The sequence below is a fragment of the Juglans regia genome, chromosome 6 (assembly GCF_001411555.2).
Source record: "Juglans regia cultivar Chandler chromosome 6, Walnut 2.0, whole genome shotgun sequence".
NCBI classification, from domain to species: domain Eukaryota; kingdom Viridiplantae; phylum Streptophyta; class Magnoliopsida; order Fagales; family Juglandaceae; genus Juglans; species Juglans regia.
In genome coordinates this window covers 35,923,164-35,933,586 of record NC_049906.1, presented here as the reverse complement: position 1 = coordinate 35,933,586, position 10,423 = coordinate 35,923,164, and the positions used below count along the sequence as shown (strand labels likewise).

Sequence of the window (10,423 nt, the reverse complement as noted above, 5' to 3'; positions counted from 1 at the left end):
AGGCCTTGTTTTCTAAAAACATCTTGTCTCATCTCATCTCATCTCATCTCATTTTATCATTACAAATTTTTCAAATTTTCATACAAAATAAAATAAACAATTCAACTTTTTTAAATCCTAAAACAACAATAATATTAAAAAATATATTTTAACAATATTTTATTTAACTTTTTAACTTTAATTTCAATTCATCTAATCTCATCTCTGAAAACAAACGCATTTGGGTAGAATATTTTAGAAGTATTAGAATGTTTATAAATAATAGTGTAAAAAAATAAAATAGTAATAATAAAATATTAAATAATAATAAATAATAATAAAAAATAGATAAAAAATAATAATAAAATAATAAATAATAATAATAAAATAATAAATAATAATAAAAAATATTGAAAATATTTGAAGTAATTTTGATATCCAAAAGTAGGTGCATGAATGGAGTCCAGTTGGATTACTTCTGGAAGACACAAAACTGTCGCTTAATTCTTGCCAAAGATGCTCAATCTCACAGAGTGGCGTTAATTGATGTTGAATCTATTCCTGATTGTATTTATTGTTTTGCAAGAATCTTTGTAGTTTGTTGGTTGAGCAATAACATCTATTTGTTAAAAAGAAAAAAAAAATGTTTATTTTATATAAAAGTAATGTTATTCATAATCTCAATTCTTATTATTTTTTTATAATTTTATGATATGTCATTAAATAATTAAAATTTATTTATTATATTTTACTTATAAAATTATTATCTTATCTCATATTAAGAAATAACCAGATAATAATAGAAAAAAAATATGAACGTATCTACTCTTTACGCAATAGACAAATGTCTCAGACGTGTTAAAAAGATGATTTCAGACGGTGGAAAAGTCATAAGAGAGAGGGAGAGAGAGAGCGCGTATTACGATCAAACGAATGGGTAAGGTTCTTTCTTTATTATTGGTGTGTGTGAACCAAAAAAGTAGAAATATTCTATCCAACCCCCGGTTCCCTAACCGCACGCCACACTCCTGACGTGGCCGAATCCGGTTCTACTCCACGTCACGGTTTATCAAATATCCCTCCCGAGCTGCTTCAATCTCCCTCTTCTCCCTCTATCTCACTCGACGCATACCCTTCTCAGTTCTCCCTCAGACTCACTCGACGCATCTCCCTCTTCTCTCTCAACCTCTCACCCTCGTTCTCCCTCAGACCTCTCAACTCTCCCTCTTCTCCCTCTCGAATCTCAGAGTGAACTCTCACACGCCTTCTTTCTCACCCCGACGCCCTCACCCCAATCAGTCCCGAACCCTAGAAAAATTCAGCAACCCGAAGCCATTCTCTCTCTCACCCCTTCAGCCCCGAGCCACTGGACCGATTCACCACAACTTTTGAAGACCCATCTCCCTCACCCCCTTCAGTAGAAGGAATCTTCGTCAAAGGGATTTTTTTTTCCAATTCGTTTTAAAAGTTAAGCACTTGTAGTCAATCCAAGCTTCTGCGAATCTGATTTTGAATTCTATGCATTATTTAAGTGATTGTGTGAAGGCATTTTCTGGTCTATTCTTAAATTGCTTTCTTTGTTTGGTTTCCTAGAAAGGTGGACAGAAATGGAGGAAAAATTATCTGGAATGTTTAATTTTAACTTGAGTCCGCTTGATTAGAAGTCGGGAAGACCTGGAAGTTGAATTTTACTTTTTAGTCTGAAAGTAAACATCTTTTCGAAAAAAATTTCCTCTCAACATTCGGTATTTTGGAGCGGAATGAATCATGTATTTGAGTGAATCTTACATATTCTTCATTTTTTTGTTTGATTTTTTTGCTCTCTTGGAAAAATATCACGTTTGTTCTATTACGGCTAACAAATAAAGTGATGATGATGAAAACTAAAAGGAAATTAGCAAGGCCAAACTATAAAAAGTAGATCTGAAAGGTATAAAATGCTTACTGATGTCTGCATTGATTCCCTCTATTTTCACTTGCTTCTAATGTTAAAAGCTCTTAAATCTGTAGCTATAACTAAATATTTATCATATAATAGTCACTTTACACTTACTTAAGAAGAAAGAAAGAGGATTTGTTTAAGAGAGAAAGCCTTAAACCATCGGTTTAGAGCTTACAAGGTGTAGGTATGAAAGCTGAAAAATTCTTGCTGCAGCTGTTGCATATTTCTGCTATTGTTGCTGGCATAAGTTTATGGTGATGAAAACTACTATTAAGGCTTCTGTTTGACTACTGTGTCTCTCTCTCTTGGAGTTTCTGCATTTTTTTTGGAGACAACTAATTCACCACAACCTTTGAAGACCCATCTGCCTCACCCCCTTTAGTAGAAGAAATCTTCATCAAAGGTATGTTTTTTTTTCCAAGAATGTTTAAAATGTCTATCTTTGTGTCAATGCTGCATCTCTCAGAGTATCTGCATTTTTTCTATTGCTTTTGAATGCATGGGTAAATATATTCATACATGAAGATTGAACATTCCTTATTTTGGACACAAGGAGAAACAAAATGTCAATTCTTCATTTGGGCAGATCTACTTCAATCTGTAGTATCTAAGAAGAACCTGACAAGAGAGAATGAAATTCGGAAGAGGGAGGATACTTTATTGTTGTGTGAGTACGAAGCTCAAAAAGAAAAGGACAAACTAATAGAGAGAGAGAATTCGCTGAAGAAGCAAGAAGACGACCTTCAAAGTAGGATAGTAGAGAATAGGGTCGTACGTATATTGTTGTGTCTATATTGGATTGTATCTCTTATTATAGTTTTTGGTTGGTTTTGACTGTAGATGTATAATGTTAGTTTTAAATGTAATTATGACAGATCGGATCCTTACATGTATGATATATTATTTATGAATACTCATATGACAACTTATATGGATATTAACTTCAATGTTCTGCATTTATAGTTGGCATGACAGCTTGTGTTGTTGGCATGACAGCTTATATGGATATAATTATGACAGCCCAGAAGGATATAACTATGACAGTTTTTATTGATCTTTGGAGTTGCCAATATTTTGGGACTTAGTTGGCTTTATGTCTCAACTTGCGATGTCTATTCAAATTTGGTAATGTCTATTCAAATTATGTATAACAACTCAAATTACAGGTTCTTTACACTTCAAATTACAGGTTCTTTACATCTATAATTTGGTAATATCCATATTGCTCATGCTTCTTTACACTTCTAAGGTTCTGGAAATCGCATACCTGGGTCGCAAATCTAGATTTATTTTATTAGTATATCCTTATATATATATATTATTATATATTTAGTACTAAATATTTTTCCTCAACAAAACCAAAGGCTCTTCATATACAAATCCCTTTACAGATTTAGCAAGATTGTATCTATTGTAACTTCACAATTCATCAAGTGGTTATACAAATATCTTTACAAAAGTCATTCTCCCTTTGTAAATAATCTGTGCGCTTTTTATGTTGACTATTCATTTCAACTTCATTCATCACCTCCAAAATCTGAAAGTTTCCCACTTTGTATGCCCTGCCATAACCTCCTATAGGTTGATTCTGCCAAAACTTATATACAAATGCCAGAAGAGTTGATAAGGACCAAACGGAATCACCCATTTGCTTCTGCAAGATTATCAACAAGATAGTAAATGCAAAGAGAAACATGTACATATTCCTACACATATATAATGAACCGGACTCAGATATTTAGAATGCATTCACAAATATTTAAGGCACAGTGGGATGCGAACGCAAGCTTCTAAATCCCAAGAAATAAAATATCTCCAAATATTGGCATGTTATGCTTGACTTCAAATGGGATCGGATCCGAGATAATATTCTCTACACTCACCATATTTAGGGACATGGATCATCGAGAGAACCACTTTTATCATCCCGTTTCTTCCTTGATGACAATGCAATTTTTGTGTGATGGGAAGCTAGCTCATTGTTAGTGCAGGTGTTTAGATCAGATAAAGGGCTATACTATAGGACTGGAAGACACAACTGGGATCCGATGTTCAGTTGCATGTGGTAGACATCTGTTAATGTTAAAATATTTAAATGTCTCTGCAAATTTAGTTAATGACGTGATTTAATATGATCCATTAAATTATAAAACTATTTTCATAACAAAGTAGATCTGACTTATTACATTAACTTAAATTAGTATATATACTTCTTTATCTAAGATTTATGTGTAAATCTATCCTCAATATATAAAAGGAACTGCCCGAGATTGAAATCCGTATCCCATGCAACAAAAAGGCCATTAAATTTGAATCTCAGTTACTTTGGACCCAGTCTTAACTTCTCGAACCAATCAAAATCAAATCAGGAAAAGGAAGCAAAGAAAAAGAAAAAGCAAGGAACAGAGATTGCTTCTTCCTTTTTTTCACTTTAGGAGAAGTTCTATTTATACTAGAAGTCTAGAACTAGATGTCCATATATTATATATACATACATGTATTATGTATATAATATGTATATATGGGCTGTGTTTATCATTACCTGTCATTGGTTAAATCCCATTACGTTTCTTAGTTCTAAATGCACATTTAATCATACAGGGAACATAAAAAGTAACTAAAAAGCATGCATTTTTTGGTTAAATACAGCCCATTGTATGTTGTTCATTGAGTTCTGCAATATGTTGGTTTGTGTCTCCTTTCGTTTTTTGGGCAAGGGACTATTATATTTAAAAAAAAAAAAAAGCTGTTAGAATATATAGGGAGGGGTGAGGTGAGACTCCTACAATCATCCTGTAGAGTAAAAATTGCTAGGAAAAGAAAAACACTCAATCAGATGGAAATGTTTGTTCTTTCAGGTATCAATTAGTAGTCTTTTGTTAAATTGCTTGATATAACATTTAATAGAAGAAGAGTTATACTTATAAGGGTTGTAGATTGAATTCTAAATACAATGAAAAAACCAAAATATCTTAGAAGTTCTTGAAAATGCTCAACAAAGATGATACCTCATCATGTATTTGTACTGCTCAGTCAAGAACCTTTCTGGGATAGTGTTCTTCTTTCTTATGGTATCTATTTGTTCCACTTTTTTCAATACAAAGTAATTCTGTCCATGAATCTCTCCCTAAAACATTAAGGTAGGGACAAGAAAACTGTAGTTGGGATAGCTCCAAAAGTTCAATCTTTCTCAAGGTTCCCCGTGTATTTTGTCTGATATAAACTTATTTTTTCAGACAAAATTACAGATTGCCCATCCAAGTCAGGAGTCGCAGGAATTTTCATGCTTCTCAGCTGCCTAGAACGGCCTTGGCTGAATTTCGAATGGACGCTATTGGGTTGGCGCATTTCAAAAATCTACATTTGTAATTTTGGTTCTTCCCTAGTCTGGTCTGAAGTTTTTGTAATTTCTAGCTTCATGTTTCATTTAGTTATGCAGAGTTGTATAGCTGTTTGTAAAGAGCATCTAATTTATAACATTTTCTATAATAAAATTATAAAGCCAAGTTTGAATCAGGCTCTCTGATGTGAAACCCCATAACATTACTAAGAAATAGGCATTTAAAGGCCATAAATTTAAGAGCTTTTTTAGGAGGAAATCATGCAAGCTTGTTCAAACTAATAACTAAATCATTTACTGACTGTACTTCATTTACTTGCACAAAGGCAACAAACAACCCCATCCAACTAAATATTAGTGGACCAATTTGTTTTACACAAACTATTGTATAGCATATATAGCCTCATACATACCAATAAGGATGGCTTAATGGGACCAAATTTTTTCCAGAACTTCTAAAGATAGTTTATTTTTACTGGAAAAAATAAGGGCCATATATTTAGCATTCACAACCAGTTGACCACTGCTTGCAATATCGATGGTGTCTTCATAAATATCTTCAGATGTTATCAACAACCCAAAAACTCCACAAAACACAATCAAATAAACATCAAATCGGCTCATTTCAGATGTTATCAACAACCAAAAAATCAGTGGCATACATACAACATCAAAAACCCAAAAACCCCACAAAACATAGATCAAACAAACAGGAATGGATCTGTAAGACGATCAGAGAGATAAAACGAAAAGAGAAAAATAGAAACCTCTTTTCTTTAATTTCTACCCTTGCAAGACGACATACGGTGGCTCTCAGTAGCTACAATACCAGCAGAGGACTGAAGCCGTGAGGAAATGGTGAAGTTGTACAGAAATGGTGAACCCAGAGGAGAATATTTGTTACCCGGTGCGGCGTGATGGAGCCACACAGTTCCGGAGTGATGGAGACGCACGGGACGGGCAGAGGGTGAAGCCGGCGAAAGGACACGAGCTGGGGGAGTGGAGGAGAGAACGCGGGGGAAGGAGGGGGAATGATTTTTGAGAGTAGAAGTGAAGAAGAACGCGGGGGGAGGGGGGAAAATTGAAACAAAACTTTGGAACCCAAAATGTACGTTTTCTCTAAAAAAAAAAATACACGTCGGATGGAGTGCGGAGGATGGATGAACAGTAGGTAGCTGTATAGTTAAACTCGAAAAAGTATATTTCCAAAAGAGAAAATAAAGCGAAGAAAAAAAAAAGATGTAAAAACACATAGGAGAGAGAAAGAGGCAGCGTTAGAAACGGGAAACATAGTATAATTTTTAAGAAAATACTATTTTACCTCCTTAATTTGACCACTCAAATTGACCGCTTGAATTTTTTTTTTACTTAGTGATTAAAAAAATATTTTTTTTTGTATTGGTGTATTTTTTTAAAAAAAAAAAATTAAATATATTAAAAAAATATGAATAAAAAAATAAAAGAAAAATTACAAAATAATTATCTGTGAAAATGAACAGATTACTCTGGACGGTAAAGTAGCCTGACTCTAATTTTTAAAACATGTCAACATCTTTCGTACGCATAGCTTGTGCGATCATTGCGTTTCGTTTTTATTTTATTTTTATCAATACAAAACTTTGTAAAAAACAAATTAAGAAAATGAAATTGGGGAGCGTGTGGGGGATAGTTTTGGCAATGGCATTAGGGCGGACCAGTTCCCACACCTAGGCTTGTTTGATTACATAATTAAAATGAGATGGGATGAGATATTTTATTAAAAATTAAATAAAATATTATTATAATATAATTTTTTAATATTAGTTTTATTTCAGAATTTGAATAAATTGAATTGTTTATTACATTTTGTATGAGAATTTAAAAAAATTGTAATAATTATATAAGATGATATGAGATGAAATGATTTAATTTTGTGTAACCAAACCGCCAACTCTTACTTCAAAGGCTCAAAGTCGTGTGAAGACCAACTGATGAAGGGGGATTGGCCCATTGGGTGTTTGGGACTTTGGGGACATTCAAAGAGCTCTTTATATGAAATTTGTTTGGAGGCTCATGCATGGACGTTAGTCTTTATGGGCTGATTTCTTTAGAGGCAAATATGTTAAAGATAATGACTTATCCCACTTGGTGCTTAATAAGGGAACCCATTTTTGGAAATCTATTGTTCGTAGTATTCAGGATGTTTTAAATGGTTCGCAATGGATTGTGAAAGAGAACAATATTTCTTTCTGGTATGATAAATGGGAGGAGGGAGGCCCTCTCAATGGACTTTTTCCTATGACTGGAAATCCTATACTGAAAATCAAAGACTATCATATTGAAAATGGGTGGGATACTTTGTTATTGGAAAGTCTTCTGGGTCATCAAAAAGCTTCTGATCTGTTTCAGTTTTTTGGCTTGACGAAAAGAGGGCCAAGATATTTTACTTTGGGTGAATAATAATGATGGGGTTTTCAAAACCAAAAGTGCGTGGGATTTTATTAGGGTCAGAGCCCCTCCTTTACCTTGGGCTGAGTGGATTTGACTCAATAATCTTCTAAAAAAAATTTTCATTATGATGTGGAAGGCTGCTAATAACTATTTGAGTGTCGGCGAGAGGATTAAAAGAGTTGGTATTCCTGTGGTCTCTAAGTGTAATTGTTGTTCTAGGAGCAAGATAGAGGATTTGAATCACGTGCTTTGTACTGGGGAATTTGCTAGACGTACTTGGAGGCTGGTTGCGACCCATCTTGGTGTGCATATGAGTGTTTTTCATACATGGCAGGAACAAATTAATTTTTAATTTCGCAGGGTGGGAAATCTACCCAGGTTCGGATTATTTTTTGTCTTCTCCCGTCTATTGTTTCTTGGAAGCTTTGGAACAGGCGTTGCAAGGCTCGACACGAAGGTAAGGAGGAAACGGTAGAGTCGGTATGGCATGTTATTAAATTATGGCTTTGCCGTATTATGGATTTGATCATAAAAGTTTCTACCATTTCTTCTAAGGATGTTGTTATTTTAAGAAGATTGAAAATCCCCTTTCTCGAACCTAGACCTAAGAAGGTTTGTGTGGCCAGGTGGATTCGGCCCCGTCAGGACTGGGTTAAGCTTATTATGGATGTCAGTAGTTTTGGTAACTTGGGCCTAGCAGGAGCAGGGGGTGTCATTCGTGATGATTGTGGCTGGCTTCTTGTGGCTTATTCTATGGCCTTGGGCTCGGGTTTCAATAATTTTGCTTAAATGAGAAGTTTGTTGGAAGGTGTCTGTCGTTGCTATCACTTGGGTTTTACTCGGGTTGAGTTTGAGAGTGACTCTCAAATTCTCGTTAATTGGATCATCAAGGGTGAATGTAATATTTGAAACTTAGAGGATTTTTGGAACGAATTTTATATATATTTGAATTGCATGAATTATAGAATAAAACATATTTTTCAGAAATGTAATGTTGTGGCAGACCTTCTTGCCAAGTGGGGAGCTGATGGCTCTAATATGAATTAGTTTGGAGATCATTTGTTGCCTATTAATCTCAGAGGTCTTTTTCGTCTGGACAGAATTAATCTTTCTTATTTGCGGATCTCTTAAAGATTTTCCTAGTTCCTATTTTCTTATTTATTTGTTTCCTCTGATCTTTACTTGTGAGTGTTTTGTTTTGCAGGTTTTATTGTTTTGTCTAGGGTTGGAGATTCTTAATATTGTTTTGGACTATTGTAATTTTTATAAAGCCTTTTTGTGTCTTTTTTGTGTTATTAGGATGTCTGTTTTGCAGGCCCTGTTATTGAACAGATGGTGATTGCAAGATTGTTTACAGCCATTTTACCTCCATTCGTGACTATCTTCTAAAGCTTAAAGTGGTGATTATATGCTTAAAGATTAATAAGTATTATTAACTGAGTAATAAGTATTGCTAGCCTTGCATCAGGTTATCTTCTCTCAGTACCATTTTGTACGCCACTTTATGACCGAAGATCTTGATGCAGGGCCTGTTATTGAAATGCACAATCTTTTATTTTAATTTTTCTGAACTTGGTGCTCCATACTGATCTTCAACTGATCAGAACATCTTAAATATGAATTTTCTTTTACCATTATTATGTCATTTCTGATACCTGATTTACACAATTGCAAAGACATTGTTGTTTATACATGAAAGAGGATTGCAGTTTACACAATCTGATAATATTTATTTATGTAAAGAATGATGTTTATAAACTTGACGGTTTTGGATTTGCAACTCTCGGTGATAAGGCTGATGATCAGTAGCGACTACAAGAAAGTATGCCTTTTGGGGCCAAATTATATATATATATATATATATATATATATATATATATATATATCCAACCAAACATATATACAATCCTCACACAGCATCTTTTTGAAAAGCATAACAGCAGATGTCTTGGAATACATCACACACAGAAACATTTATAATGCAAAAAATGCAGATGATTCTGCAGAATGGATCATGATCAGTATCCTTTGAAACACAATACTATTTGATGGATTAAAATTTTGTTAGGACTTTACAATCAGAAAAACTCGGTAAACTTCAAGTTCTGAAAATTCTGCAGATCAGGAAAACAAAAAGAGAAATTAGATTCAAAGAAGTTCAAAACTAAATTGAAAACAAAAACAAAAATATTGAAAAGAAAACAAAAACAAAGACTCTCAACCCATCTCATCTCAAAACAAAAATATATCGATAAATTTCAACAAAACCTCATTGTTGAAATTTTGTGCCTGCTAGAGACGAATGAGCAAGATAGATACCACCATTGGAATTTTGTGCCAGCTTAGTCCATCGTGGGTCTCGTGGTTGACTTTTAAAGAAGTGAGGTATTTTTAATCCGTCTGGAAATCTTTCCAATGACATGCATCCAGTTGCGTTTACGACTTTTATTTTTGGTGGCAGTGCAGGAATTTCTTGAAGTTTCTTGCAATTCTTTAACTCTGTTATATTTATTATAGATTGTGATATTAAATATGTGAATTTATTGAATGTGGGTTATTATTTATTTTAGTGAACTATTATCTCCAAGAGATGCATTGGTTCAATGGTAAGGGTATGTTGTTTCAAATGAAAGGGTAGGAGTTCAAAACTCCACAAGTGCAATTTGATTTATAATTTTGTGAAGTGTTGGACTTGGACAGACACAATGCGCAATGTTTCAAAAATCAATTGA

General features: G+C 33.8%; 1 long non-coding RNA gene across 1 annotated transcript; it reads left to right on the top strand.

Moving 5' to 3' along the window:
* Positions 1 to 919: 919 nt before the first annotated feature.
* Positions 920 to 2,862, top strand: LOC108979777. Its single transcript, XR_001994275.2, has 2 exons — positions 920 to 2,324; positions 2,447 to 2,862. It is a non-coding gene; the product is annotated as an uncharacterized LOC108979777 (long non-coding RNA).
* The last annotated feature ends 7,561 nt before the right edge of the window (positions 2,863 to 10,423 follow it).